The 26,360-nt window shown below is 37.0% G+C and overlaps 1 protein-coding gene and 1 pseudogene across 2 annotated transcripts in view; one reads left to right on the forward strand and one right to left on the reverse strand.

The window, feature by feature from the left end:
* The window catches only part of RNLS (renalase, FAD dependent amine oxidase), a 275,262-nt gene that overhangs the window by 164,156 nt on the left and 84,746 nt on the right, over window positions 1-26,360 (forward strand). The gene's annotated exons all lie outside the window — the stretch shown is intronic.
* On the reverse strand, window positions 19,868-20,248 carry LOC150010051 (small ribosomal subunit protein eS26 pseudogene; annotated as a pseudogene).

Below are 26,360 nucleotides of genomic sequence, written 5' to 3' on the forward strand. Positions count from 1 at the left end.
TAAGGGGCAGAGCCTTAGGTATTTGTCAGTATGGGCGACCCGTTTCTCCACGTTGTGGCGCTGTATGTGGGGAAGGGGTCTGAGAAGTAACAATGCCACTTGCTCAGCATTTGCCCCTTTTCCAGGCACTTCTCCCACTTCTGTATGGGACTGACGCCTCTCTAGTTGTTACGCTGGCTGTCATTTCCACAGTGGGTTGGTCTGCAGATGTTCTAGGACCATGGGGGCCCTGTCTGGATGAGTATTTCTTCTTTATATCTTTGTTTGTTGGACTTCCATGCAGCTTGACTTTCTTGAACTTCCCGTTGTCTCTAGTTTTGAGGTAGTCGTATTCCTTCTTAGTTGTGGAGGGAGATGCAGCATGTCTGTCTAGCCTCCATTTTGGCTGGAAGTCCAGATTTTTTTTTTTTTTAAGCTTTGGTAAGTCATTATTTGCCCTAACTGCCTTTGGCAGCTATGATGTGAAACAATTGCACCTTACTTTTTTTTTCTACAAATAACAGAACATTGTTTTCATTGAGAAAAAGGCTGTTCATAATCTATGAGTGCTGTCAAGTCACATACAGACAATATTACAAGTGGGTTATTTCATGGGACCACCAGATATGTCAGATAATGACAGTTCTCTTTGAATGGGTTTTGGAAGGAGCTCTAATCCTGTTCTGACCCTCCTGTGGCTGCCATGCTGCTGTTTTTTTACAATGATTGCATGCTGTTGGTTTTCAAGGTTATTGTAGAGCTGGGGAGGGAGGTGATGGGAATAGAGCAAGATATAGTCCAACAAATTAACTGTTTTTACTGATTTTCAGCTTTTTAAAAAAAATAAAAGCTCTCCTGATTGCTGCAATCATTTTGTTAATTACCAGAGCTCTGAAAAGGTTCATTCTGACTCTTTTTATTTTTTTTTGCCTTATTGTCATAGCTTTTATGAAGGAGAGAGTTTTCAAAATTCCTTACTCTGCTATTTTGTACTATCACCCCTCTTTTAATATTATATAATTTTTAATACCATTTACTTTCCTGAAGTAAAATTCATGGATAATATTACCTACCAAAACACATAATTTTAATATAATTATCTAAACATAATATAATGAATAAGAAAATAATATATTAATACTAATCTAAAATACTTGTGTACAACTATATTAGAAGACGAAATGAAAAATTGAAATACATTTATTTGTAGATTAAATTGAATTGGATATTACAAATAGAAATTATTGTATTTATGTTTTTGGAGTACTCAAATACCATGTGTGGCCATTGATGTTATAGTTTTCAAAAATGCTGAACAATTCTTGGTAAAGTTCCAACCAAAACAGAGTACAATCTTCCCTCAATTTACACTGGACTTGCATTTCTGGAAAATTCAGTGTATATTAAAACCATGTGAAAAATATTAGTGTTTTTATGTAAAACTGAATTCAGTCCTAGGCTTAAATAATTACATACAGGTTCTTTTTCTTTTTTAAAATCTACATGAATGGTTGGTGGGATATGAAAATCTAACATGCTGTGGAACTGCTCCTCACAGCCGTGGTCACTACCCCACTGAATGTCAGTAACAGCACTGTAATCATTGGACCCTGTTAGATTAAGCCTAGGACCAAATTCAGTTTTACATAAACAACCCCACCCCTCAACACGCACACACAAACAGTCCCAAAATACCCCCTAGACGGCAGTACCATTCCTTTGAGAACCACTGTTTTAAAGGAGCTTATAGGAGGGTTTTGTTTGCTTTTTTAAATTTGTTTGATTGGTTCTTGTTTTTGTTTTAATCTAAGATACACCAAGTTTAAAGAAAGTCCCCCAATAAGAAAAGTTTGCTATTTTTGTAATTCAACTGCTATTCTGTCCCTTTTCTAATTTTCAGGATACTTAAAAACAGAAATAATCACTGAATATTTACAGATAACTTTGAAAGATTAGATGCCTAAACACTCTCTTTTCTTTTTCCTTTGGAATTTTAATTGTAAGTTAGAATTTTATTTAGTGTAATTAGGTGAAAAAATATAGAAACTGATCTACATGTAATAACACTGCTTCCTTCTGTCTTAAGATCCTTGGTCTTTGGAGAAGGGCTTTGTAATTCCACTAACATGTTCCTGTAGTTAACTGGTCCAATGGTCTAAATTTCTTGAGTAGGATCCTTGTTGTGTGTAACTTAGATTGTCCAAAATACCTTCACTTTTGGTCCTTGTGGAGATGAGTGAAAGCAACTTTATGAAGAAGTCACTAAATTTCTTAGTCACAACAGTTTCAAGGAACCAACACCGGGACCCTAGACATTTAGATGGAACATGTGGTTTTATCAGCTCTGATGAGGAATCTAATGACAGAAGTTCTATGAAGTGAATCTCCTCTGGTCTTCAATAAACTATAATACAACCAAATTCTTCTTCCTTCTGTATTTACGACTGTTTATGAATGTTGTTGTAGAGTCTGTAATTGCTGTAACCTTCTTTTGACCTTCTGAAAATAATACCTAAATAGCTTCCATGTTGCCAGATAATCTGAAATGCTGTGGCTTCCTGGTCTTCATTCTGATGGACTTAGAATTACGTGCATTTATGTGGTGACTCTTCCTCTGCAGCACCTGTGGACTGTATCCCTGAATCTGAAAACAGATATTCTAAGGCATGTATTTTTTACAGTCTCCTAATAACTAGAGAACCCTTCTTATAGTTTATGAACATTTTTATTTAGAGTTGTTCCTTTCATTTCTGTATCACAGAAGATGCATTCTCACCAGATAGGCTTTAGCTTTAAAAATGTCTGAATTTGATTCCACCAGAGGGCACCATGGTAAACTTCATTTTCAAAGAGACTCATACATAACAGATCAGCTAAGAAATCCCCAAACTAGAATGTTGAAATAAATGTAATTAAGCAGCAATACCTTGACCAAAATATTGTTTTCTTTGTGATTTTAAAGTATCTATAGAGTGATTCCTTTTGCAAAAGGTATGTTTAGCACTCACAGACACAAACTGGCAAATCAAAATAGAGACAAGCTTTTTCGTGGCCAATGTGTGAGCTCCCTGGTCTGTTAAGAAAACAGCACCACTCTCTTGGTGGGGTGGGGACCTCTAATTTTATGGCTTTAAAAAAGAATGAATGCCTTTCCACACATGAATCGCAGAAGGCAAAGCAATACTAGTCTTTCCCATGTGCTACAAAATAGATTTCTTTAGTTAAACTCCAATTTTAGGGTGATTTCTATTGTTTATACTAACAGCCCTTAGGAGTGAAGTTACACCATTTCCCTAGTCCCAACCCAAACTAGATTTCGTTCCCTTATTCAGAAATCATGGTACTGAGATCCCACAAAATTTCCCAAGTGATGGCAGCTATGTCAGAACTCACAACTCCAGTAGGAACTAACAAATAACAGGGCACATACAGGAAACACAGTGTACCCACATCCATGGCTCCATGGTTGCAGAGGTGTTTTTTCATCAGAATATGTTAATGCCTTAATATTCATTCAATCATTCAACAAGCAGTACCTCCCACATACCTCTGTTGAGGGATCTGAGGATACAGGGGTGAAGGAAATAGACTTGGTCTTTGCCTTAATTGAGCCTGATGAGTAGTAGGGGAGAGACATAAAAAGATAATTAACAAGGAACCAAAATAATTTGTAATTTCAGATTAAGAAATCACAGGAAATTAATAGAAAGGTACTGTGCATGAGAATGAAAGAAGCTTTATCTGTAGGTTTATGTAATAGAAGAAAGAGCCAGCCATGTGATGATATGGAGACAAAACTGAAAGCCCCTCAGCTGGAAAGACTGCAGAGTGTTTAAGTAACTGAAATGAGAACTCTGTGGCTAGAGTGATGAGTTCTAGGCAGAGTAATGCAAAGTAAACTGGGGTTGATCATGGCAAGGATTTTGAGTTTTATTCTCAGGGCAAATTTTAAGCAGGGAGCTGACATGGTCCAGGGAATAGAAATGAAGGGAAGAGGAAAAGAGAGAAGATGGGGTGCAAGAAGTGAGAGAAATCAGCTAGGAAGCTATTGCAGTGGACTGGCAGGAGAAAATGATGCTGGCTACAGAAATGGACTGAAGCAGCCTGACTCAAGATACATTTTGGAAATGGAATCTACATGACTTGCTGATAAATTAGATATGGGGAGAAAGTGAAGACAAAGATGTCTCTCTGGTGTTTAGCTTGAGCAGCTGGGGTGAATGGTGATGCTATTTGCTAAGCCTGAAGAAGGAATGGCTTTCAAGGAGAGGTGGGGAGGGGGGAATAATTAGGTATCCAGCTTCTACATGATAAATGCAAGAAGACTGTAATACACCCCAGTGAAATATATCAGAGCTGCCCTTGGAGCTCTCTCGACACAGTCTCATTTGCACCAGTATTCTATCTCCTTCCAAATACCCACAGAGATGTTCCCTATGTCTGTGTTTTCGAGGTCTGCAATCATAAAGGGCAAAGAGCCCTTCACCCCCATTTGCATTTTCCACTAAACTGCAAGCTGACGTGGCTTCTGCTTCTCTTTTCTGCGATCGGAGCATTTGCTGCTCTCTGTCCCGAAAGACAACTCAAAATCATTATCTCCACAACACCTGTGTGGCATCAAAAGTGTTGGATTTGTTCGGGTTAGTTGCATCTTCTGTGGCCAGAAAACCTCAGCTATTAGTCTTACTAGCTGAATGACCCGAGGCGTGCTATTTAACTTCTGGGAGCCCTGCAGGTTTTTGTAAAAACAGTGTCAAGTATTACATGAAAAAGCACTCTGTAAATTGAAAGCAGGTACATAAATCGGTGTTGTTATTCTCTTCTCATTTTAATCTAAATTATCACCTCTGTCACAAATAATATGTCATTTACTTTGGTTGTTCTGGTCCCTTTCTTCTTGCCTGCTTCTTCTGTCTCTTGTTCCCCTCCTGCCACATAAATTTGCTTTCCCGAAAAAGGCTAGTTATTTGGAGACATCATCACCAACCAATCAGAGCTCACCATTCCTTCTGGCTGGTAAGCCAATCAGATGTAACCTCCAGGTCTCTTTTCAGTGTTGCTAGGGCTTCAGGTCTACTTCTAAAAGCTGACTTGCTTGCTTTCTGTTAGTTCTCATTTTCTCTCCCTCCCTCTCTCCCCCCAACCCCCTCTCTCTTCCTCTTGCTGCTGCCCTCCTCTCCATCCCTCCCCTCCTCCCTCTTCAGCATTTGGAACAATTCCAAATACTTAAGCCTCCCAGAAGTTTGGGTTAGGGATAAGCAAGATTTGACTGTGTATTTTTTCCCTTGAGAAATAGAGAACAGCTATTCCATGTTCAATATTGTAGCCAGTATTTAGGCAGCTTAATGTCCCTTGGCTACATAAAATTCAGTTTTGTTTATGGGAGTTCTGTGGTGTGCAAATTGACTTCACGTCAGATAGTCTAGAGCATAAACTGGCATTAAATTTTGGAATGATGCGTCATATCACTTGAACCTCAATGAGCTTCACAAAATATATTCAAGATATTTTAAAACTCTTCCAGTTTTTCAGTGATGGCAGAAGATAACTACATTGTGGTTATAATGCGTCTGTTTCTTGAATTTTCAGTGCTGGAATTATTAGAGAAAACCACCAGGGATAGCAGTGATTTGGGAACTAATACCTAATCACTAAATGGCTGTCCCCGCTCTCACTCACTTCCAGCTTATCTTTGGAAGCTCATTAACATGGGAATAATAACTAGAGACCCTCCCTTTTCAGAGGACACATTGATCCATCTTTAAATGCTCTGTAGCAAGAATGTTAAGGAGATTCCCTTAACACAAAACAGCTCTGCCTTCCAAAACCCTAAAGGCATTTGATAAGGAAAAATAACAAGTGATGTCTTTCTCATAACCTTTGCTACCTACTTAAAAACTGAAACAGTAGAAGAATTTGCAGCTTAAAAATGACCAGAGAAATGGCAGAAAGCCAGAATTTTGTCAGAGACAGCTTAGAAAAGCTTAATGATTAACAAATGGGTCACTGCCTTCAGGCTCTGACCTTTAGAACTAACCAATTTTAGCCTTTTGGTGAGGTTCCTTCAAATCATTATGTGTCAAAGAAAAAAAATACTTCCCAATGGCACAGTACCACCCACACCAAAAGGGACTCTTAGCAGCCCACCTATTTTGTACGTAGCTTTTCTGAAGTTGGTCCTAAACACAGTATTAACAACTGTCTAATCATATTTTTTGTTAGAGTTTAGGGAAGGGCCTAAGCACGACTTCATATCCTGCAGGTGAAATGTACAAAATTCGGTTAACATGGTAACGGCTCTAAAAATACCTAGGCTACAGTTTAACCACAGTTTCCTCCTTAAGGTAAAAGAGCCATCATTTCAAGCTGTTTGAAAGTGCAACAAAAGCAATCTCTGTCGGCCTTTGTGCAAGCAGGCTATTAAATCAGGACTAGCACTGACAATCTGCAGCCACTCTGCATCAAAGTAATAATTAAATTTCTGCAGGCCAGGACAGCGAAGCACAAACCAGCTAAGAAAAATTACATTGATAAGCCTTTTTTCCCCTCCTTCAACCTGTTTTCGGGTGTGGCAGAGACTCGGAGACAAGGAGTCACCACACTGTAACCACAGGGCCCCACCCAAAGGAGAGCCTGGGGCAGAAGGACCCAAGGGGACAACAGGCAGGCTGCCCTGGTTTTTCCAGCAGCCTCTGCACCAGGCTCCCACTGACGGTGCACACGAGGCAGAATTTCTCATGTGGGGTTTCCTGTCAAGGCCCTTTGGCCTGGATGGAGAGTATGGCGTTAGTCTTTCCTTGAAACCTTTGCAATTAGAGTTAGAAACACTTTAGGTAAGCTCTTTTGAGTTCTGACTCTTATTGGCTATGCAGGGTAAGAGGTTTCTTACTAAATTCTGTCATGCCTAAACAGATTTAGTAAATAAAAGTACCTGGCATACAGTTACAATTGAATTTCAGATAAACAATCAATTATTTAGTATAAGTGTGCCCCAAGCAATATTTGGGATATACCTTTGCTAAAAAATTTTTTGCACTGTTTATCTACAAATTTAACTGGATGTCCTTTATTTTATCTGGCAACTCTAGTAAGGTCCTTCATTTTCTTTCTTCCTTATAGTCTCCTCATCCTCTAACACCCAATCAGTAATTTGGATTTGGTTTGTTGTTTAGTTTTGCTTTGCTTTGTTTCTAAGCTTTGGGTCAATTTAGAAAGACTATAGGCCAGGAAAAATGAACTAGCATTTACTGAGCACATTCTTAGGCCAAGCCCCAGGTACTTTTGATCCTTTCTTTTGTTTTGTTTTGTTACTTATAATTAACATTTTACAAAGGAGGATACCAAGGATCAGAGAGATTAAGTGACTTTGACCAATGTCACACAGCTAACAAGTATCAAAGCTAGTAATAAGCCAGTTGAAGGTGACCCCAACTGGCTTTGTCAACTACTTTAGTACATATACATTAGTTAGATTTTAATGCAGTGTTTAATTTTTGCATGTTTATAAGATATTAATTTCTTTTTCTTAACAGACCTCAACCAAATAAAACAGAGTCCATAATAACTAGAAAGCTCTAATTTCCACCTGAACTGGGAACTATTCTCCATCAATTCCTTCTAAATAATTAGCTCTTTTATTGATCCCTTTTCTGTTATTGGACCTTCAGCCCATTTCTGAAATCTCTCCGCTAGAGCTATTCCAAGGAAGTGTTTGCTGTATATTAACGTATCTTTTGCACTATAAGATGCACCTGACCATAAGACACACCTAGGTTTAGAGGAGGAAAACAAGAAAAAAAAATTCTGAACCAAATGGTGTACTAAAATATTTAATAAAATATAACAGAATAATATTTCAACCACATAAAGTGAACAGCAGTCAACAGCAGTATTAAAAACCATCTCTGTCATTAACAAATGAGGAGAGACTTTAAGGTTTGCGTACTCTTCCAGTTTTCTGTGAACCCCAAGAACTCATCAGTGCTAGTGTCAAAATCCATGAAGCTCAGTTGCTCACAACCACTGATACCACTTTCTTCGCTATCTTCATACTGACCAGACTCCCTGAGATTCAACAGTAAAGTGGGACATTTTAAGCATCCCCAGGGGTTTTGCGTGGGCCCAGAGCTTCCTCTTCTAACAGCTGTCGCCACTGCTGACAGGTCAGGTAACACACATCATGGTCTGTGATGCAATATTTGCTCCATAAGATGCACAGGCATTTTCCCCCCACTTTGGGGGGGGGGGTGCATCTTATGGAAAGAAAAATACAGTAATTAATTTAATGCTTAAATCTATGATATAGGTGGTGCTATAGCTATAATCCCCACTTTACAGATGAGGAAGAAAAAAGGCTTAGAGAGTAACTTCCCCAAGGTCCCACAACCTAGATTTTGCAGCCAGCAAGACCACATTTAAAACATGGTTAATTCACTTAGATGTATACAACTGACTATAAGAAAGGCTCTGAAATTCAATTTCTCTGAACCATAAATTGGAAACAGTAGTGCCTCTCCCACAAGAAAAAAGCTTTACACGAAGTAAGTACTCAACAAATAAACTTATAAAATGATTTTGAGAATGATCTACACTTGGCACCTGTAACAATAAGAGACATAAGAGAATACACTTGGGACTGGCAGCATTTTTCTGTAAAGGACCAGAGAGTCAATAGAATAGGCTTTGCAGGCCAGCAGGCAAAATCAAGTATATTACATAGGCATTTTCATAACAAGAGAGAAAACAAATTTCCACCATTCCTTATTAACAAAATTGATAATTTAATAACAATAATAACAGAGTACAATTTTCTGTAATATAGGTCCACAAATGAGCTTAATGCAATCCTTTTATTGTGGAGAAGGGATAACATTTCACTTAATTGGGGTTCAAAGTTAGTATTTCCTATTATTAGAATTGATTACACATGTTCATCTGTTAATGATGATGATTTATAATGAGATTTTACATATTTCATCTTTGAAAATGTTTTTTCATACAGAAAGGTATGGCCAAATACTAATATCTGTCCGTGAACGGATGATTTTAATTGAACCCATTTATTGCTTGGAAGGCACTTAAAGAATTCAATTCTTCTTTTAATATTTGTCTTTTAGCATGTCATTAAATTACTCTGATTTGAAGCGTAGGTAGAAGCTCCTCAATTGCACAGTTAAATGGATTTTGAAATATGGAAATTTTGTTTGCACTTGCATTATAATCCAGAAATGCTCTGGAACTCTAGTTTGAGCTCAGATAAAATATCTAATGCACATTTGTGTGGAAATGAAGGTCTTGCTTCTTGTTTTAACTTTTGACCACACAAGAAATGCATAAAGCAGCTTGACATTATATTTGATTCAAACATTAGCTGTCATTGAAATGACTTGACCACAGTAATAAGTTTCACATTTAAGTACTTGTTTTACCTTTTAATTTAGGGTTGTACTCATGAAAAAACAATATCAATTCCACAATGAAAACTCATTTCCAAAACCATTTCAGTGTTCAGTTATTTGAGTGGATGGTGGCATATGTCATTCACAAAAAAATTCAACCATGGCCCTCAAAAAAGATCAAAATAAAATTTTACCACTGCTTAGCAATTGATCTGCTATGTGGTAGAGAAACAGGGTATTTCAGGTCCTATTATGTCTAATACTTACAGAACTGATGATGGTTAAGTCATCTACAGTTCAAGGGAAATCACTGAAAAACTATAATAACTAATAAAAGAGCAAATAGGGAAAAACTGAATATAAGAAATACAAAATACATTTGGATACATATAGGTATAAATACACATGTACAATTCAATGATTTTGTTATTCTATGGTAATGACCAATTAGAAAATAAAATATATTTTAAAAACTATTCACAAGAGTAAAAACTGCAGTAAACTACCCAGGAAGAAACCAAACAAGAATTCTACATGGGTAGATGAAGAAAACTCTGAAATTTCACTGAAGGACCTAAAAAATCACCTGGATAAATAGGTAAATATACCACATTCGTGTACAAAAAGGCTCAATATAATAAATACGTCAGTTGGCCTCCCATTAATCTTAAAGTCAAAGCAATTTTCTCAAGGCACTTGGCAAGTTGATTCAAAATTTATATGAAAGATGAAATGTTTAAAATTCAGCAAGAAATTGAGGGTAGGGTGGTAAGACCAGATTACTTGCTCTACCAGATATTAAGGCATACCAAAAAGCTATGGAACTTAAAATAAAATGGAATTTATGTAGAAATGGTCAAATTGATCAATGAACCAGAATGATCCAGAAATAACTATATGTTTAAGCATTTAGTTGATTAAAAAAATACATTTCAACTCAGAGAAGAATAAATAAATGCTATAAAGACAACTATCCATTTATAAAGAGTTCAATTTGCCCTCCCTCATATCACAGGATATAATGAATTAAAGATGGATTAAAGAGTTGATCGTAAATAAAGGTATAAAAGTATTGTAAGAAAATATAAGATATTTTTTATAATCTTCAATTGGGAAAGACTTTCCTTTAAAAAGAGAAAATACCAAAACTAAAAGGAAAAATAATTTAAATATCTCACTATGTAAAATTCAAAGTTTTCTATCACCTAACAAGCAACTGGTTGAATATATTTACAATGTATGTAACAAGTATAGGATTATATGCAGAATACATGATAAAGTATGTCCAGAAAAAGTCCAGTCATTTTAATATAATGAGAATGATTTGCATGACATCGATGTAACCTGGCAGCCAAGGAGAGTGGACTGGAATGTGCATGCATGAACAATGATGACTTCATTGTACTAGTCATTAGGGGCAGTAGACGCCATTAAGTGAGCATGTGTACTGTGTGGCCATCACATTCAAAATGACTGAGCAAGTAGAGCAACAAATCTGCATCAAATTTTGCATTATGCTTGAACATTCCTCTGCGGAAACTATTCAGATGATTCAGAAGGCTTTCCGATATGAGGCAATGAGTGTGGCACAAATGCTTCAAAGATGGTTGAGAATCTGTTGAAAGTGATCCATATTCTGGAAGGCTTGCAAACACCTGAGAATGTTGAATGTATATGAGTTGCAATCAACAAAGATCAGTGATTAACAGTGCAAGAAATAGAAGCTGATCTGGGGATTCCAAAAACTACTGTGAACGAGATTTTGATGCAGGATTTTGGCATGAAATGTGTCATGCCAAATTTTGTTACATGGCTTCTGCTACCAGAGCAGAAGGAACATTGTACTATAGTTGCTAATGACGTGATTCAAACCACTACCAATGAATCATATTTCCTCAAGATCACTGGAGGTGCATCATGGGCCTGTGATCTAGAAACAAAGGCCCAGACATCCCAATGAAAGTTGTCTGGTTCTCTACACCTGAAGAAGGTGCGGCAAAGTCACAGTAAGATCAGGACCATGTTAACTGTGGTTTTTGATTGGGAAGGTTCTGTCCATCATAAGTATGCCCCAACAGGCCAAGCAGTTAATAAGGAGTACTATCTCAATGTTCTTCATCAATTGAGAGACACAGTATGACAAAAACAGCACAGTGACTTCTGGCCAAGATGGAGGCCTAGACAGATATGCTGCATCTCCCTCCACAACTGAGAAGGAATACAACTACCTCAATACTAGAGACAACCAGAAGTTCCAGAAATACGAGCTGCATGGAAGTCCAACGAACAAAGATATAAAGAAGAAATACTCATCCAGACAGGGCCCCCATGGTCCTAGAACATCTGCAGACCAACCCACTGTGGAAATGACAGCCAGCGTAACAACTAGAGAGGCGTCAGTCCCATACAGAAGTGGGAGAAGTGCCTGGAAAAGGGGCAAATGCTGAGCAAGTGGCATTGTTACTTCTCAGACCCCTTCCCCACATACAGCACCACAACATGGAGAAACGGGTTGCCCTGTACTGATGAATACCTAAGGCTCTGCCCCTTACAATGTAAAAGGTGCAACAGCTCTACCTAAGACACAGGCAAACAAACACAGGAACCTGTCAAGATGACGAGACAGAAGTATGGTCCAAAAGAAGAAATGGATAAAGGTTCCAGTGGGAGAACTAAGCAACAAGGAGGTAGCCAACCTAACAGACCTAGAGTTCAAAACACTGGTGATAAAGATGCTCACAGTCTTGACAGATATGCTCAAGTATGTCAAACGCATAAGGCAAGAAGTGAAAGCTATGCTAAATGAAATGAAGGAAAATCCACATAAAACCAATGGTGAATGGAAGGAAACTGGAGTTCAAACCAATGATCTGGAATGTAAGGAACTAAAAAACAGTCAACCAGTACAGAATGAGGAAACAAGATTTGAAAAAAAAAATGAGGAGAGGCTTAGAAACCTCTGGGACAACTTTAAATGTGCCAACGTCTGAATCATAGGGGCACTAGAAGGAGAAGAACAGCAAGAAATTGAAAGCTTATGTGAAAAAATAATGAAGGGAAACTTCCCAAATTTGGCAAAGGAAATAGACATACAAGTCCAGGAAGCAAGAGAGTCCCAAACAAGCTAGACCCAAAGAGGACCACACCAAGACACATCATAAGTAAAATGTCAAAGGTTCAAGATAAAGGGGGAATCTTAAAAGCAGCAAGAGAAAAGAAGAGAGGTACCCACAAGGGGGTGCCTATAAGACTCTGAGCTGATTTCTCAAAAGAAACTTTGCAGGCAAGAAGGGACTGGCAAGCAGTATTCAAAGTGATGAAAAGCAAAGACCAACAACCAAGATTACTCTATTCAGCAAAGATATCATTTGGAACATAAGGGTAGATAAAGTGCTTCCCAGACAAGGTAAAGCTAAATGAGTTCATCATCATCAAGCCTTTATTATGTGAAATGTTAAGGGGACTTATTTAAGAAAAAGAAGATCAAAACTATGAACATTAAAATGACAACAAACTCACAACTATCAACAAATGAATCCAAAAAATAAAAACAAAATCCAACAAAGCAAACCAGAATAGGAACAGAATTATAGGTATGGGGATCATTTGGAGGGTTATCAGCTGGGAGGGGGAAAGGGGAAAAATGGGGATATGGTGCAGGAATTAAGCATAATTGGTAGGAACAAAATAGTCAGGCGTAAGTTAAGAATAATATAGGAAAGGGTGAAGCCAAAGAACTTATATGCATGACCCATGGACATGAACTAAGGGGTTGGGATTGTTGGAGGGAAGGGGGGTATTGGGCGGAGAGGAGCAAAGGGAAGAAAAATTAGGACTATAAGAAAATAACCAATAAAGTATATTTAAAAAAAACAAAACAGCCGCAGCTATGGGCAAGTGCTGATTCGCAGCTTCATCACGACAGTGTGCCTGCTCACACATCACTGTCACATACAGAGTTTTTAGGCAAAATATCAAATCACCCAGGTGACTCAGCCCCTCTACAGCCCAGATTTGTTTGTCCTGTGACTTCTAGATTTTTATAAAACTAGTATCATCTTTGAAAGGGAAGAGACTAGGCCATCGATGAGATTCAGGAAAATATGATGGGGCAGCTGATGTTGATTTCAACAAAGGATTTTTAGAGTGTTCTGAACAGTGGAAGAGATGATGGGAGAACTGTGTGAGGTCCCCAGGTGCCTATTTTGAAGGGGACCAAGGCATCATTATTCTATGTACAATGTTTCTTGTATCTTATATCTTACTTTCTGGACAGACCTCTCGTATAAGCAAGATAGAAACAACTCAAGATCAAATGGGCAAAGTTGACAAGTAGGCAGTGCACAGTGGACATACAAATGGTCAATAAACATATGAAAAGATGACTGACCTCTCTGGTTGGTGTAGTTTTCTATGTCAGTGTGACAAATTCCAGAATTTAGTGAAAAAACAACCATTGCATTACATCAAAAACTCAGCAGATCAGAAATTTGGACAGGTTACAATGGGAGCAGCTTATCTGTGCTCCACAATGTCTGGGCCCTAAGCTGGAAAGACTCAAAAGCTGGAGGGTTACTCAACAACTGGGGGTTGTTATCTTCCTAAGGCATCTTCACTCCAGTCTGTGGGTTGATGCTGGTGTAGGCTGGAGCTCTCTGCCAGAAACCTATGTCACCTCTCAAGTGGCCTGGGGTTCTTCATAATATGATGGTTGGGTTCCAATACCGAGTGTCCCAAAAGAACCAGGCATAAATTGTATCATCCTTTATGACTTAGCTCAAAAATCATATACAGTAGTGTCATTTCTGCCTCAGCCACAAACTCTCTCAGATTCAAGGGAAGAGGATACAGATCCTACCTCTTGATAAGAAGGGATGTAAGAAAAGAATGTAGGATGGAGGATACTGTTGCAACCATTTAGGGAAAAATCTATCTGCCATACTGTTTATCAAGAAAATGCAAATCAAATAACTCAAGACTATCACACATCAGATTGATAATTCTTCCCAGTTCATTCTCTCCCCCCCCCTCTCTCTCTTTGTAAAAAGAATGGGAGGGGTTATAAAAAGGAAAATAAGAAAACCAAAAACATGGGACTAAATTTTAGCATTGTGTCTTTCCCTAGTTTTTTAAAAAAATTCTTGGTCTGGAAATAATTTATTTTTCCTCAAATATTATTAAAAACTGGCTAATTTTTAGAATATGAAAAAATTACTTATTTTTTGCACACTCTGCTTACATAGTGATACATTTTCACATTTAAGTAAACAAAAGCAAAAAAATTTTCTTAATTTAACTAATCATTCAACATTAGAGCATACTCTCTACTGAACATAACACTGCATTTTCCCCCTGTAGTTTATAGTTTATAGTTGTCTTTTACTGTGTGTGTGTGTGTGTGTGTGTGTGTGTGTGTGTGTGTGAGAGAGAGAGAGAGAGAGAGAGAGAGAGAGATGGAGAATAACACATTATCTTGTATTTCAGCTTTTTAAAAAATACTTTTCAATTATATTCAAGAAAGTAAGAAGCTCAACTATAGCTAATTCTGATTTTTAATAAATAATACAAGTATTTTTTGTTACAAAATAATTTTTCTATATAAAAAACTTACTCACTTTTTAATAAATGATTTATAATTAATGGATTGATATTTCTGGTGAAGTTTAAATTGTTACATTGTTTGTATATGTTAAGTGCATTAGCATATAGGCTAGTATATTTAACAAGACTATTAGAACAGAGAAAACTTTTTCCAAAAAGAAAATAAGCTTTACATATGTTCTTTACCAAAGCCATCTGGGTTCTTTTAATATAAATGTGAATGTAAAATTGTATGTTTATTTACTGTACTGGTGATATTTATATAACGTTAATTGTATAGTTCACTACACAGTATGTAGCATATGATGTGCCTGTCTTTCACACAACTAGATCACTGCATACACAGTTATGCAAATTCATAATCCCACCCTGATGTTGATACCTGCCACTATAGAAATAAAGGCAGGGGTTTCAAGGACTAGTAAAGAACGATGTAGACTGCATGCTTTTCCAGCCTAGCTGGAGTAATAGTTGATGCTACTTTCCCCACATCATCATCTTTTTGACTTGCAAGAGAATCATAGATTATTCTTTTGCAATTGCTAACAAAATACAAACACCAAGTTAGCAAATTAAAAAGTTAAATTTCCCAGAGTGACATTGACTCATTTATATTGCATATAAGAAATAAATATTTCATTTGCTGCATCACTCAATTCAATTTCTCAGTATGCATTATTTGAAATAGAGGTGAATTATTTTTTTTATGGGCTCCCTATTCTGATTTTCTCCTTTTGTACCATGTCCCTGAATCTTTATGCAAGAACACAAGCTAGCACACTGAAATTGGCACCTAGTGGGAAAGCAGAGCGTAAATCAGTTCCCACTCCAGGCAACGCTGTTTATAAACACTTTGTTGGTAGTTTTTTTTTTCAAATTAGGAATGTGTATTCCCATAGAACCAATGTTCTAATTTACTCTCAGTCTTGTCCACAAAAGCTTATTTATCATTAATATAATAGAAATGCTATCTATTTGCTCAAACAAAACACAAAACAATACAATTGTTCTATTTATATTGGACACTGGTTATTGAAGAAAAGCCAGACGGGAAAGTAGATGGAGTCTTTTGTGAGATTCTGAAGGGAACTTCAGGGAACTCTTACAAGTTATGGTTCTTTATTACACTACAAAATATGTGGCTTTTCTTATCACTGCATCACCAACTATTAAAGCCACTTTCAATTTATTTGGGGGGCAAAGAGTTATTCTGTTCTATTGTTGGGGTATGGGTCCATGTCTTGTTCATAAATAGAGTAAAAGAGATAGGGAAGAAAAGCAATTGGTGAGCTAAAAAGAGATCTTCCTGAGACAACAGGACAATGTGGGTAAGGAGGAAGGCTAATGGGGAGGAAGTAATCTGGGTTTGTAGCTTAGGAAAGGAGGTGGCAAGAGTAAACTATTAGGTGTCCATCTGACCAGGCAGGACAGCCAGTTTGCTGCTTAAGCTGGAGGTGAGGGCAAGGTCGGCTGAATGGAAGCTTACAAAGATCTACAACTGAATTCTCATATACATGGGATACCCATAACCTAGGGTGAAACCAGATATGGCTGAAAAGATTTCAGCAGGTACCCCAATAATTTTATTCTAAATGTTCCTGTAATCAATGAAACTATCCCCGCTTTAATGTCCCTAAGCAGACACAGGTGTGGAAAACGTTTGATCTCTGGAATTTGCTCTTTAAATGATGCAATGACAAGATCCCGTTTGTCATCCCATCATGGAGATCACCTAGCAGATGTACACATTTACCTGCAAGCAGAGAGTAAACAGGTGTGTGAGGTGGGTGTGTTAGGGCAGGAAATCAATGGAGAATTTATGGTTTTGACTCTACAAATGGTAGAATCATGGGTCTGGAATATGTCATGCGAAGGAAGAAAACTACCTACTCTTTTCAGGCAATAGACTGCTTTGGTTAATTTCATTAGAGTTAAATCGTATGTCAATTTTGGATAATAACAGATACCTAGTGAAAAAACAGATCTTTGGTAAAATATATTTTAATAAACTTTTTGATAAAATATTACATAACTGAAGTTATAGATCAGAAGCAAATACCTTGAAGCTATATAACTGAATATAAAAATTATGTTGTTCCAGAGATTAGCTAGGAAAAAAGTTATTTTCTTCCTTCCTTGTTCCCACTTCTAAATCTTTTCTTAACAACTGTTCCTTTATATACCAGTTAAGGCTATCTTGTTCATCCCTTGCCCTGCAACAGCAACAACAGCAACAACAATTGCTACTATTATTTTTATTTGCCCCTATTTTGGAATATAAAATTTCAAAAACTTTTAAATAATGTTTAGAATTTAAAGTTTCCAATCTTTGTAACAACTTTTTTAAGTTAAGTCATTCTACTAAACAGATGAAGCTCAGTGAGTTGAATTATGTATATTGCATTATATTGATATGCACCTATTTATACACTTAAAGATTTTCCCGGAGGCTCAAAAATCCAAGTGTTCAGTTAAGAATAATCTGTGTCATCACAGCTTTCAGAGTAAACATTTTCAGTGATGTAAAGTTCAGAAGAAAATAGGGGGAAGTGACTGAAAGCTGGTAGTAAAAATTTATAGTTCAATCGCATGAATAAAATGGAAATAAAAGAAAAATAACAAAGAAAAATGAACAATATTTTACTAATGTACCACCAGTATATTAATAAAAGAAACTTTAAAAACATTGTAAAGAAAAGATAAGCTAATATGAAAATGAAAAATAATTGTGCTTTTCATCAAATTGAGGTTTTTTTGTTAGTTCTGGGAGCATACTAATTTTAAAATAAGTAAAATGCTGTAGGCTTCCACTAAATGAAGTCTGGTGCCATTACGGGTTTTTTTCCAAGTTCAGTTTATTTGCTTTGGCTTTAGCTGAGCATTGTGGGGAGTTGTTAGGTAAATAGAAAAGAAACTAGTGGATTTGCAAAGTACAAGATGAACATATTTCTGAGTGTCCTAGAGCTTACATCACCAAATTCTGACATTTTGCCACAATACCGCAGATTCCAGATCCTTGCAAACATTGCTTTCTGATTTCTATAACTATAACAGTTTTGAATTAGATTAATTTGCTGAGTCATTGCCTCAGTATAAAGTGGCTCTGGTGATAAATATAAAAATAAATATCTGTGTAAAAATATGAGGTGACATGTAATAAAGTTTTTATTATTATGAATTTTAAAATCACTATATTGCTCATGAATGACATGGCCATAAAGTAATTAAATAGATAGGCAGGGAAGAGTGGCTGTAAAATATGTATGATATTCTGTTTCATTTTGTTTAATAGCACACACAATGCTTTATTTTCCTACTCTTTCTCATTTGAAACTCAGCACTTTTCCTACAAAAAGGATGATAACATAATAGTCCAAAAGTTTACAGGGCATGGAAATAATGCTAGCATTTTTCAACCTTACTGTTGTGGTTTCCAGGCTTACTGTATATGTTCTATAAAGAGAACAGGAAAGCTAACTGCATTTCTATTCTGAAGCCCAAAAAGAAGCTTCCAAAGGATAAAATTGGTACTAACCAGGGTAAAACTATGTTATGCCTCAGTCCAAATTCTATCCTAGATTCTGCTAAGTGTTTTGTTAAGAGGTATTTTATAGTGACCGACCTAGTACTGGATACACAGTGGACCTACAACAAACAATGTTTGAGTTAAATAATCCCATATTCTTTCAGAAAACAGCTCCTACGTTTAAAAAAGTGTTTATTTTTCTAATCCTGTGGTTAGAATTTGTTGCTATAGAAACAACTGACTATCATTTTAGTTTCACAGGACTTCCATCCAAATAGAAGAGTGGATAGTGAGTTCATAAACCAGCAGAGACTTCATGCTATTGGGAAAAAGTCAAAAGGCTTTATGAAAAATCAGCTACAGCCACAGTGAGGTTAAATACTCTTTTTCAAAGGCCACTGGGACAGCTAAGTAAGAAGGCAATTCCTCTACCAGGAAGAAGACATTGTCTTTGTGCCTTGACAGATTGTTCTTTATGGTTATGGAGATGGGGAGGCAGTAGGGATTAGAAATCTATTCCGATTACTGGAGGGAGGGGAGAGGACCTGATTCATCATAAATACTGATAACAGCAACTAACAGCTTGGGCCTTCACAGTACTGCTAAAGACATTTTAGTATGAAATCAGCCCCCCAGTGTGGCAGGGTTGCCTGCTCAGTCATGGAAACCTAAGAACTTGCTCTTAAAATGCTTTATTTATGTCCTTACTAGAAACAAAATAAAGGCATGATCAATTAAGTATTATTATATTTTAGAAACTTAAGGTGTCTTTATGTTCTTTTCTTCCCTTTTTAAAGTCATTTATTGTCTTGATTGTTAGGGTCCCACAAAATTTGGGAAACATTGGGATAAACTTCTCTGACCAGTAATGAACTGAACTGCCCTCATGCCTATGCTTTTTAATGTGTTGTGATGACTTCCAACTAGACAGAATATACCTGTTAAAGTTTGTATTCAGGTAATGATTAGCATTCTCCCTAAGCACATAAGTGTATAACCAGCTTAATCCCAAACTTTTATCAAACTGTTTTTACCATGTAATCAAAAGACAATACAGAGAAACCCACTTCTTTGGCACCTTTTGTTTCTATACAGTCCTGGGGTAGGATTAGGATTGAGAAAATGTAAGGCTGGGATGCTAGAGTAATGAACCAAAATATGAGTTTCCACTACTTTCATAAGACAAATCTTGGAACATTCAGCATTTTAAATTAGATTGCTAAAGAATTCCACAATTTATGTTAATTTTTCAAAAGTGATTGTCTGAAATGTTTTTGGCATCTGTAATACTCCTTACTTTTTTTTTTTTTTTAAAGTACAACTTCCATTTTATTTATTTTCCAGAGAACTGTTCTTCAGTCCTTAAGGACTTAGGTCCTTACATGGGCTTTGGTGGAGGACGTGGGCAGCACCCGCAGGTCTGAATCGGGGTGGAGGTGTTCGGTCCTTCCGGGCTTCACGAGAGCGATTCCTGACTACCTTGCTGTGAATGGCACAACTCACACAGTAATGCAGTTTCACATACAGCTTGGGAAGCACATAGGCATCGAAGACACTCGCTTCTGAAATGTCCCTCATGGCTGCGGCCTCAACTATGTTTCGAATGACAAACTTTTTAATGGCCTTATCCTTGGGCACGCATCGGGCGCAGTTGGTGCAGTGAATAGGCTGCACATGGCCGCGGCCTTTCTTGGCACGACCGTTGTTCCTTCTTTTCTTGGTCATCTTGGAAGCGAGGACACGCGAAAAGCTGTAATACTCCTTACTTTTTAAAGAAAAATTTTGGTTGTTTTACCCTCTGCTCTGAAAGTGAAATGTATCCCATATACTTAACTAGCCAGAGATGTCTTTGATTTAGCAATACCCCGATATGCTTGAATGTTAGAAATTTGTCTGTAGGGCTTTAAAAAAACTTTTTCTGAAGAATGATAGACCCGCAGATACCTCTAAAGGCTTTTAAATTCACAAACTATAGTGTTAGGGTTTTGAATACAGTTCTGTGCCAGGCATTGTGCTAAGCACTTCCTATTATCTTACTTAATTTTCTTAACAATCCTTTAAGCAGGTGCTATTATAATTCTCATTTTACAAGAAAGCAGATGCTTAGAGGGATTAAGCAACTTGACCAAGGTCACATAGTAAATGTCAGAATGAGAATTCAAACCCCAATTTTTCTGACTTCAGAGTTGCTTCTCAGTATGGAAGAAATCTTTCCCCGGGGAAATTCCACATAGATATATAACTGCAGAAGTCTGTCACCAATAAACTCTAGATTTATTGCTTGCCAAAACTATTTTTGAAACTGTGCTTCCAGGTTTAATGGTTGCTGTACTTACAGAGTCCAAGTGACCATTCAGTTTATTTCAGGTGAAGTGAAACAAGACATTCTGTGATGCTTTTACATGAAAGAAATGACTCATGAATGGTAAAAGTTCAGACTCTGTACTGGTCTGCTGTTTATGGAAGTTGGGTCTTTCAGAACTATTTCTACAGCTACTTTGAGTAAAGAGGAGTTGGCTGTTCTGGCTAAAATTCTACTGGTTTCATGTGCCCACAGAGCTGGACGGTCTAATGTGACAAGTGCTTGAAATTTCTTGATGTTCTTGGAATTCAACATAAAAGATAAAAGCAAGAATAAGTAAACCAAGAGCATCCGGTGTCCCCTGATACAGACTTCAAAATGCTTATAATACAAGTTGACTTCCTAGCTTCAATTGTCCCTGAGTTGAAATTCTTCACATATGGTGGTAAATCAGGAATTTAGCAATCCTCTGTACTTGGCTATAAACAACAAAACTTCTGGAAGAAGATTAAGGCTTTGAGCACCAACTGTCAATGTGAGCAGCATTTACCGTTAACTGCAACATTTATGATGAATGCCATGTTAGTGCTAAAAGGTGTTTGTTTTACTAGCAACATTGAAGTATTCGTTTTCATGCCAAAAAAAGTCAGAATTAGATGAAGAAAAATACAATTGAAAACAGTACTTTGTTTACTTATGAAAACACAGACCTTCATGAATCACAAAATATTCTCATTCAGAATACTTCTTGGTTTGAAAAGTTGATCTGTACCACTCCATAAATGTAGAATGTATCATGCTTTACCTCAGAGTGCATTTGTAGATGAAACTAGAAGAAAATATAGTTAAATATTATTTCAGGCAAGTTCCAAGCAAGAAACAGATGGTGTATTCTAAAAGGTTTTAACTGGGAGACTTGAATGAAAGGGCATTTGCAGAATGGCAGTTAGGGCTGAGGCAACCAGCAAAGGATACTGTGGCACCCTGGGACAGTAGCAGTAGGAAGCCCTTACTACTGCTAGGCCTAAGTGGGTAAGAGAAGAAAACAATGTACCATGCCCCATGAGAGTTGGGACCATGGAATAGGAGCTACCTAAAAATACCTTTAACTGTAGAGAAACTTGGCATTGCCAGCACCTGGCAAGGCAGGAAGAAGCAGAAGGTATCAATATTCCAGTGTCTGTAGCCTTCCACCCTAAAGTCTCTTGCCTGTGCCTCTCATTGGCCAAAACCATCCAGAAACCAGAACTCCATGGAATGCAGCCTATAGCGGGGATAGTCACCCTGGGCACAGCAGAACAGAAAGGAGCAGGGCCTGGACCTGAGGGGGGCAAGAATAACCAGCACAAATCTAGTTTTGATCTCTGAGTGTTTAAACAGAAAAGAGGGGGAGGAAGGGAGAGTGAGAGAGAGAGAGAGCTCATGAGCATGGGCCAGTGTCTGAGTGTGCACAAAAAAGAAAGAAAACAACTGATAAGATCATCAACATAGGTATTATATATAATACTAAAGAGTAAGCAGCACATAAAAAATTATGATATGTAATTAATGAAGAGTCTCTATAGTACATCACCCCTTTTAACTTACTAACATGAAGAATCTAATAGACCAATTAACAACATGACATGAACAGGTTGTTTTCAAAAGAGAAAATACATATGGGTTAGTAGACATATGAAGAATGTTTAGTCTCATCAGTCACTAAATTAATCAATATTAAAATCAAAATATCTGGTTTTTATATTAAGTTATCAAGAAAAAGGATAGTTTTCTGTATGTATATTAAACCTCATGGGCAAGAATACAGTGAAATGGATCTTTCATACACTTAGTGGAAGTATAAATTGGTGCAGTCTTTCTGAAAATCAATTTAACAGTAATTCCACTTCCAATATTCTGTCTTAAGGAAATAATTAGATCTAGACACAAGGGTATGCATAACAGCTTTATGTCGTAACAGGCAAATAGGAAATAAATGTCTGATATTAATGGGATGGTTAAATTACACAACAGCTTTTCTATCAAATTTTATGGGAGCATTAAAAATTATGTTTACAATGAGGTGTTTTTGTCATATGCTAAGCAAAAATGCACTTTGCAAAATTGTATGTCCTGTGTGATCACAGCCATGTTTAAAGAAAAAAGTAAGGAAAATGTCAGAATGTTAATAATTATTTCTCTGGATAATGAGAATATGGTCGTTATTTTTCTTGTTTTCTCTTTAAGCCTTTGTGTATTTTCCAAATATTCATTATATTCATTATATTCACTAACATTTATTGAATGCCCACATTATACCAGTCATGGTCCTGGGATCTGGACACCTCCAGTTGCTTATAATCTAGTGTCTTATTTTTATACTGTAACTTCAAAAATTATAGAAAAATAAAGCTGTTATTTATTTAACTTGAGTAGGTGAGAAGTAGCATACTACCTATTTCTCATTTGGTCTTTTCACTTCACACCACCTTTTCAAGCCAGCAGAAATCCTGACTGCTTAATATTCAAAGATATAGCCAAACCTCTATGCAAGGTAAATGAATAAAGCTTTCAGAAAGAAAGAACTAAGAAAATATCTTTAAGGCCTTGGAGTAGGCAAAATAAGGCCTTGGAGTAGGCAAGAAATTCTTAAACAGGATATGTGTGCTAGCTATAGATGAAAAAAAAGAAGATAAATTGTGCTAAATTATAATTAAAACTCTGTTCATCAAACCATGTGATTAAGAGAGTGAAAAGGCAGGCTACTAAGAAGAAAGTTTTACTATACATACATGAGTCATATCCAGAATTTCTAAAGCACTCCTAAATAGCAATAAGAAAAGGGTAGACAACCCAAAAGAAAAATGAGCAAAGATTTGAACAAGCAATCACAAAAGGATATGCAAATAAACATTGAAAGAGGTTTCCAAATGTTAGTCATTATGGAATGCAAATTAAAACCACAATTTAAAGACAGGTAGTAGCAAATGTGGACAAAGATAAGGAGTGACTGAACTTTTATACACCCCAAGTGGAAGTACAAATTGATACAGTTACTTTAGAAAGCCAGAGAACAGTATCAACTAAAGGAATATAAGGGAACCCCATAATCCAGGAATTCCAGTACTGGGTATATATATCCAAGAAAAACACATACAGATGTTCTTTGCATTACATTGTAATCGCCAGAAACTACAAACAATCCAAATGCCTATCAGCAGTAGAATGGATAAATCGTCGGCAGCCGTCCGTCTCGAGAGACGATGGTGTAGCTTCTTAAGAGTCTATCTGCATCGCCGAGAATGGCTGTGCAGTCCGACTCGGGAGTGACATGGTATCTGTCTCCTCCCGTGTTGAATCGACATCTTGCGATGACGCTGAAGCTACAGAGCCTGGGCAGGGTAATATGGAGGGTCTGCTGTTGCCCATGCAGCAGACCCCCCCTCTCTTCGCAGCTGAAGGGTCCAAGGGAAAGACGGAGTCGATACAGCTTGGGTTCAGGTGCGCCGCAGGAGTTGCCGGTGTTGACTACAACGTCAAACCGCCTTAGGGACTCCGGCTCCGGATTTTCTGTCGGGGTTTACTCCCTTAGCCTTTCCCCTGAAGAGGTATGCCACAAGGCAGCGGAGGTTTTTTGGAGTCAGAGTTTTCCTTCTCTGATGTACCCTGACTGGAAGATCGAACCAGCGACACTTAGCTCGCAGGCCGACGCTCAATCCACTGAGCTAAACCAGCCAGGGCAAGAATGGATAAATACAGTGTAGTATATACATATAAGCAATACTTTCCCACATTAACTACAATTAACTACAACTGTATGTAACAACATTTATAAATACCACAAGCATTAATATTAAGTAAAAGAAAACAGACACAAAGGGTACATACCATATCATTCTGTTTATGTGATGTTCAAAAACAGCTAAACAAATCTATAGCGTTAGAATTCAGTATTACTGAATGATCTGTTGTTTAATATAGCTAATGATTATACTGGTGTGTTCGCTTTATGAAAATTCATCAAGGCATACTTTTCTGTATGTATGTTAAACCTCAAACATTATATTAGATATAATTATATATGTATATGTGACACATAACCACACATACATGCACACACATTAAAATATGTAAATGTATTTATTTATACACACACACACATGCACATATATATATATATATTCCATCTAAAATGTAATGACTCCTGACCTCTTCTACTGTTCTATCCAATGCAAGACTACTGCAAAGCTCTTTGCCCTAACTCCTCTGTTGCATCCTTGCAGTCTTCCCCTGCAGCCAGAAAAATTTTGAAAACAAAAGCTCAGTCATATCTGTTTGTGGCTCATAACTGGTAGTAACTTTACGTGCCAATCAGAATAAAATCTTCAGAGGAGACATATACCCCTGACAGCTTATCTAAAATAGCCTCGCTATCCACACCTGTCACTTTTATTTCTTTACCTTGCTTTATTTTCTTTATAATTTTTATCACCAACAGACATACCATTTAGTAGGTCATTTATTTATAATTGGTCTTTCTACCACTAGTATATAAGCTACATGACAGCAGGGACTTTACCTTTCTGCTTTATATCCCTAACATCTAGAACAGTGCCTGTCATAAAGTAGACAATGATTGAATGAAAGAATAGAGATCATCACCAAAAAACATAGGAAATAGGCAGATAGGTAAGGAAACTAAAGAATGAAATTCCATTAGGAAATAAAGAATGAAATTACTTGATGTTTTCAGGAGTACAGCCTGGGTGTTCTTTTTCTCTCTCTTCCTCCACCACTTCCTATTTCTCTCTCTGTCCTTCACCTCCCCCAACCCACACATGCACACATACATGCACATACAGGCATAGGTACAAGGAGAGTGGAATTAGGACAGTTCTTCAAACAGATGGAAATAGGAGTAAAAACTATCCTGTTCAATATAATTTATAGCCACTTTACTCACATCATAGTCAAAAAGTATATTCAATATTATAAGTACATGTGTGTGTAGTTACAGAGATTATATGACCCTAGTGGTTCAGAATTGGGCATTTTTATATGAGACTTGTTTTTCAGATAGATGACACATGACAGTATCATACATATACATGATAGTAAAGAACGTATCATTTTTCTTGCTAAAAATATATATATTTGGGACCTAGGATGCTCCCTTCGGCATTTGCACAAGAAAAACTTTCAAACAAAATCAGAAGATTTTGTTAGATCCTGCAACAATCAAAAACTTTTAAGGCCCTGAAGATGAATTTTTTTGTAAGTGAATATGTCCAGAAATTGAGATCATTTCAGTCAGAAGTCTCACCTCCCTGTTCTCAGAATGAATTGTGGAGCCCCCGGAGCATACAAGGGTGTTTAAGGTTAATTTCTGTTTCTATATAGATTTCAATTACCTTTTCAAAGGGCTACCCAGTGGGATTTGCCACTCGGCAGCTTGTCTAAAAGCTAGCTAAATGTGCAGATGTGCATGTGGGAGAGGGGAAGGTCCCATTTGGTTGTCAACCTAGTTGACCCTTTACTTTCTGTTAAAAAAAAAAAGCATTTTAGGCCCTTTCAG

This window comes from Furipterus horrens, unplaced genomic scaffold (assembly GCF_987537825.1).
Source record: "Furipterus horrens unplaced genomic scaffold, mFurHor1.1.pri manual_scaffold_5, whole genome shotgun sequence".
Lineage (NCBI taxonomy): Eukaryota > Metazoa > Chordata > Mammalia > Chiroptera > Furipteridae > Furipterus > Furipterus horrens.